This window comes from Balaenoptera musculus, chromosome 3, assembly GCF_009873245.2.
Source record: "Balaenoptera musculus isolate JJ_BM4_2016_0621 chromosome 3, mBalMus1.pri.v3, whole genome shotgun sequence".
Taxonomy (NCBI): Eukaryota; Metazoa; Chordata; class Mammalia; order Artiodactyla; family Balaenopteridae; genus Balaenoptera; species Balaenoptera musculus.
The window spans coordinates 57831115-57838222 of NC_045787.1; positions in this window are offsets into that span (position 1 = coordinate 57831115).

The window sequence follows — 7108 nt, forward strand, 5'->3', positions numbered from 1 at the left end:
CAGGGCACAACCTTTAAAAGAATGACCTAGCCATTGAGGATATGACAAAGACTGATTAGAACAAACTAGGTCCAAGATGGTGGAAGATTCGACTTCTAGTAGACCTTAAGCCTCATTATACACTTGTTTAATACATTAGCATGCTAAATGACAGCTCTGAGGCTTATCATAAAAGGCCAAAAAGTGGGCAGTGGCCCAATTCCTGGAAATCCCCACCCTTTATCCAAAATAGTTGGAATAATCCTCCCACTCATTAGCCTATGAAATTACCCAGCCCATAAAAATTAACCACCACATATTTCAGGGGCTCTCGCCCTCTGAGATGGCCCATGCTCTGTCGGTGGAATGTTTTCCTCCCAAGGCCGGTCTCACCTTTTGAGATGGACTGCATTCTCTCTACGGAATGTGTATCTCTCTAAGTAAATCCACTTCTTACCTATCACTTTATCTCTCACTGAATTCTTTCTGGGATGAGACATAAAGAACCTGAGCTTCATCAAGTCCTGAGACCAGGTGTGTGATGTCAATTAAAAGACTGCGGGTTCAAGTCCCAATCTGGGTTGTGCGATTTCAGTTGTATGCACATATGCATTTCCCACTAGAACACTAGCTCCTGGAGGAGAGGGAGCCAGTTTTATCCTCAATCCCCAGCATCTAGCATATAATAACCCATCCCTGATTGTGTGTTAGTTGCCTACTTGCTCAATTTTAAGGTTGTTTACTAATTCCAAACATCTTTTCAGAAAGATTTATTTCCTAGAAGCCACACCTTCTTTTCCCCTCTACTTGCTGGAAGTGTAAGGGGACTTTTCTCTAGTCTCCACCCTGAGAATCTGATGTGGCTTCAGGAAATAAAAGAGTAGAGGTCCCCTAGAAGTACCCCCATCTCCACCCCCATCCCCACCCCAACCCTTGGAATTTTTAACTCTCAAGCTAGTCCACCCTGAGCCTCCAGCAATTTGTCACTTACATGGAAGCGTTCCCACTGGTACTGGCTCTGGCTGTGGACTTGTGCTCCTGGTAGGTTGTGATTCTCTGTATTTTCTTGTCTCTCCAATTTTCAGGGTGATGGTTGCCTTGTGACCTCAGTTTTCTGAGGGATCTAGGAAGAGTTGTTGATTTTCAGTTTGTTCAGCTTTTTTCTTTTTGAGATGAGGATTTGGGAAGTGGAAGGATTGGTAGGGGGAAAATAAAAGAGAGAGAAAACACAAGTGACAGCAAGGAGAGGCAGGAAGCACAAAGAAGGAAGATGCTTACAAGCCAGGAGCCCCACGTTCCTGTGGCCACCTCACTTCCTCCAACTGGCCAGGGATTCATGCAACTGGCCACCCAATTCCTGCTGCTGCTTCAGCCTCCAAAGTAGTATTTTTCAACTCTGACTGTTCATTAGAATCAGCTGGGGAGCTTTTATAACTCCCTGCACCTAGGTCTCCCCTAATTAGAAGCACCTTAGGGGGCTCTAATGTGCAATTGGTTTTGAGAACCAGTGATCTAGTTTCTTGCTACTCAAAGGGTGGTCCATGGACCAGCAGCATTGGCACCACCTGTTAGCTTGTTAGAAAGGCAGCATCTTGGGACCTACCCTAGACCTACCGAATCAGAATTTGCATTTTAACAAGATCCATGTGGGATTTGTATGCATGTTTGAGAAGAAATGACGAGGTGATCCTCCTATACCTCCACTTCTGGTTGTCCTCATGAAGCAGCCAGCTCCCTGGGAAGTGCTATGTGAACTAGGCATCCTGCTGGTCGTATCATAGCAGTGGAGAAGTCCAAAGCAGCCAGTATAGATGGTGTGCCTGCTGTGATTCCCCAAGGCTAATATATTTGAAACGGAGAGAATTAGATCACCCAGCAGCAGGAGGGGCTTGGGCCCTTTAGTCTGAAACACCAATGCTAGGTTCATTAACTTCTGGGTCCACCAGAGTCAAATCGTTCTAATTGAATACGTTATAGTTGAAGAGTTGGGGTTAGCTTGGAGGCCGGGGTTGGAAGCAGGCAAAAGAGACTGAGCAGAGAAGCAAATAAAGCAAGAGGCCAAGAGGAATGACCACTGGGACAAGGAAGTGAGGGGAGGAAGACTAGAGGTCATCAGTTTCGGGGGGAGGAGGAGCACGGCAGTGAGGCTGGTGGTCTCAAACAGGAATGCCTGGGAGTGGATGACTAGAAGGGGAAATGCAACAGATGGTCCCAAATCCCGACTCTACCTGAAGTTAGTCCTTCAACCGTTTACTTCGTAAGCTCTTGTTGCCTTCTTCCCTACAGGACCTCAGTACTTTGTGGAATAAAATAATAATAGGCATGTGTCTGGCACTTTACTGCTCACAAGGACTGGAGTATAAAGTACAGGTAGGGTGCAGGGGCTAAGAGCTTAGACTTTGGAGCCATATGGCCTGAGTTCCAACCTCAGCTCTGCTACTTACTAGCTGATGATATTGGGCAAGTCAGCTGACCTCCTTGGGGGTGCTTCCTCATCTACAAAATAAGGGTGATAATGGCAACCAACCTTATAAGGGTAAATGAGAATGGATGCAAAGCAAACAGAACATGTACACACATATATGTGGTATATTATTTAATGTGATATATGTGTATATTAAATAATATAAACAAGGAGTTGGGACCTGATTCTTCTGACTTCTTCTGTTTGAGGATTGCCCACCATTTTGTGTCAGCTCTCTAGGTTCCTTCAAGAGTGCTAAATGAGAGAACACTTAAAAAGTTATTTTAACCAAATCACTGTGCAGACCTTGTTTGGATCCTGATTTAAACAAACAGTGGATACAAATATTTGATACAACTGGGAAATTTTGAAAATGGACTTAGTGTTAGATATTAAGGAATTATTCTTAATTTTGTTAGGTATGATAATGGCGTGGAGGTTATGTCAAAAAAAAGATCCTTAGCAGTTAGATTACATTCATATTGAAGTATTAGATCAAGCCATCTAATATTGCCAATATTTGACCATATAGCTTAAATATGGACAAAACAGGCCTTTGTCTGGCACCTTACTTTTTACCAGGACCAGTGCATAAAGCACAGGGGCTAAGTGAAATAATATAACGTCTGGGATTTTCTTTTGAAATATTTCTAAGGAAAAAACAGTGGAGAGATAGACAGATGAAACAAGATTGTCAAAATGTTAATAATTGTGAGGCTGGGTGATGGACTGTGGGAATTCATTATGCCAGACTCTCTACTTTTGTGTTTGTTTGCAACTTTCCATAATAAAATTATTTTAAAGTTTTGTTTGATGGTTTCTTTTTTGTTGTTGTTGTTTGTTTGATGGTTTTCGACTGTGTATTAGTATTTTTGACTACAATGGAAAGAAACCCAATTTAATCTTGCTTAAACAAAAGAAGGGATTTAACAGGGCTGGGATTTAACTGACCAGAGGGCAGCATAGAGCTGGTCTCAGGGAAGACTGGATTCACTGCCTTGAATACCTTGAGGACCCTCTTTGTCCTTTTCTATTTCTTCTCTGTTCCTTTTGGCACATTAACTTCGTTGGCTGGTACAAACTTGGCCAGGTGGTGGGGTGGAGAACAGCCCTTGAGGTATATCCTTGGGTTTTGTGATCAGAGAGGAACAAGAGGTTCTTATCCCTGGGCAGGAATTTGAAAAGTCCCAGGACCCCCGATTAGCTTAGTTTAGGTCATGTGCCCACCCCTCAGACCACTCACTGTGGCTGTGAGGGACTATAATTGGCCCACCCTGGGTAACCTGACCACCTTTGTAGCCAGGAGGGCTGTTTTCTGAAGACTTGGGAGGGATGGGTGGAGGGACAAGGGCTGAGCAGACAGAAACAATAGCTACCTTTATAAGGTTTCTGGTTATTTGTACTAGTTTTTAGATTGCAATCAGCCTTTGATCACAGATCATGTCTTTTTCCTTTCCAGTGTCTGTCTCTCCCACCCCCAGTTTTTATTTTAAGGTTTATGGAGCTGGTTGCAAGGCTTGTTGAAAAAAAATTAGCAGCTTCCATCTCTTCCCCCGTTTCCCTTCCTCAGAGACTAGTTTCAGTTCTCTGAACTGGTTCTTTGGCTTTACTTGCACGTTTCTGAATGACATCCTTATACTCCTACACTTGATGTTTCAGTCTTAGGCATTGCCTATTGATCACCACCATGGGAGATGATTTTGATATCTTTCACACACACCCACACTCCCCACCCCATGTGTTCACACTTTTTATCTCCCCAAGTTCCCAATAAATTATATCAGCATCGTGTTGATTAGATTAATATATAAATAGTACATGATTAACATTATATGATTGTGACTATGAAAACAGTACCTCCAGTTAAGCCACAGCTGTACCACTCATTGTTCTCCTTTGAGTTCATGATTTTTTCCCACAGACATTTATTCAGTCCTTAATTCTCGATGGTCTAATTTGCTTCTAAATAAATACACTCAGATTTACGAGGTATTCATTATATTCATCATCCTGAAGAAATCTCTAAAGCTTTCTGACCTACTCCAGTGTGAACTGGTTGCCATTTCCATTGGTACCCACCTTTCATCCTAGGATGTCCCTTCACCGTCACCCTAGGGATCCCTTTCACCTCTTTCCATATTGGATTCCATATTTCCTGCACAAGTGGTCTTCTCAACAACAGTGAGTGAAACTACCCATAAAACTGGATTAATAATAACCCTGAATAAAAAAATAATTAGTAGCCATTAAGACAAAATTAAATAATGGGTGAATGATTGCAATGTCCTAGAAAAACATCGTTTAAGTTAGGGATCATGTTCTGCTGTTAGTAATAGAGAAGTGAGGTAACAGTAGCTTAAAGTACATGTCAGTTTTTTTCTCCCATAAAAAAAGACTGGAGGTGGGTAGTTTTGGGTGGTTCAAGTGGCATATTTTTATTCTATCCTTGCCTTATAACTTACACCCTCATGGTTTTAAAATGGCTGCTGAAATTCCAGCTATTACAAACACATTCCAGGGAGTATGAAAAAGTAAGGGAGGTGGGGGGAAGGCAAGCTAGGTAACCCACCTTTCAAGTGTTTTTCAGCTGCCCCATGCAATGACTTCTGCTTTTTCTCATTTGCCACCATTAGTTGAAAGTGACTACATATTTAAGTTCATTTAAAGATCAAAAAAGAGTAACTATGGTTCAGGCATCCAAAATGGAGTTGGATGGCCATTGTGGGTGTGGTTTCAGACACTTTCCTACATCACTGAGAATTTGAATCTTCTCTGAATTATATCAAACTCGAGGACACCACCAGCCATTTTTAAAACAATATCTGCTAGCTGCAAACTTGTAGCTTCAAAGTTCTCTCCCTCTTCGCAACTGTGTAATCATTTCAGATCCCAACCAACCCTTGCTTAACAAACACTCTTACTTCTTGCCAGCTTCAATCCTAATTCATGACAATTTATCTAACCTTGTGGGTTTTTGCCTTTATAAGCCTCCCCCATTTTGTAGTCCCAGGGAACAGTAGTCTTCTTGAAACTGTGTCTCCCTGGCTGCAGTCTTAACAACTCCCCAGTAAATGCCTCCTTATTTCAGTCAGGTCTCCTTTTCTGAAATTTTGGTTAACAAGAGGAAGGCTGGGAATTAACAGTTGGTCATATTGTTGCTCAGAATTAAACCACAGAAGCCAGGGAGAATGGATACTAGAAGGAACTAGCAACTTTTAGATCCCTCCTGGAATGGAGCAGTCATCAAAATTTAAACTTCGAGAATAATACTGTTCTGAAAGAGCTCTTTACTAACCATACATTAAACACCTTCTTTGATCTGTTAGAGGACTGGCTGCATCCTTGCTTTAGGCAAAGGTCTTTGCTTACCTCTGAGAATCAGACTAGCCATTCATCAGAATAAATAAAGACAATTTATTTCACATAGGTTGAGGCTGTAGTTGATATACACCAACCGAGTGTCCTATACAATTCCTTGAGAGGGAGATTTGCAACATATATAAAAACCAATAAATTTTTAAAAATCCATTCTCTTCAGGATTGTCATTCCTCGCTCAGAAATAAGGAAGTGATTCAAGGAAAGAAAAAGATGTATGTATAAAGCTGTTCACAGCACCATTATTTATGACAGAAAGAAAACAGGAGTTTACAATCCAAATGTCCTACAATAAAGGAAGGACTGAGTGAATTATGGTATGACCATTAGATAGCCATAAAGATCATGCAGCAACATGGGAAAGCGATTGAAAATATACTGGCAGTGGGAAGAAACAAAAAAGGATATGGGTATGGATAAGATTAGAAGGGCATTCAGAGAACTATAATGGTTTTGTCAGGATGTTAGAATTATGAATACGAATGATTTGTTTAAATTTCCTTTATTGTTCTATAGAAAACAACAGCAATATCAACAACAAAAAAGTAAAATAAATTTACCCAGGTCATTGACCAAGATTTTTCCTCAGATTCTTTCCTGTTTGTCCTCTGCATGATTTTGTCCACAATGCTCCCAGGAAGGACAGTGCTACTCTACGTGAAGGCCATACCTGAGGTCAGGTGAATAGTCTTCCTGTGGCTTTTATGCATCTTCGTGGGTTGACACACTGATCATCTGTCTCTGAAGCACAGCTCAAGCTGTTTATCATGCATCATCATAGAAATTTTTTTCCAAGTAGTAGGAATAAATTTGCAATCATCTACTTTCCCTTGCCAAGGTTTCTTCATAATCGGTTTCATGAAAGTAGAAGCCAGTTGTCCTAGTTTAGATGCAGATTTGTAGGCACCAAAGGGAATTAAAAATATATGGAATTGCTAATCTGGGAATCAAGCCTATGGGTCTTCAATATGATGCTGTATACCTACCCGTCCTTCCACTGCCACTACCAAAAGCAATCCAAATTCTTTCATGGGATTACATAGTTGTCCAGTTTGGCAAGACCTAGAATTAACCTTAGGTTAAAGTAGATGTTAATTTTTTTTATATTGAAGTTTCCTAAAATGGCCCTACTCCTTGAGATGGATTGTGATTTATGAGTGTGACATGCATACTCCTTGTCAGCTAGGGAGGTTGGGGACTGTTACAGCTTTAGAAAGTGTGATAGAAGAAAACTAACTGACCAGGGGGATTTTCAGAGCAGGGGTGGGAGTGTGGGGATCAGTGATGAC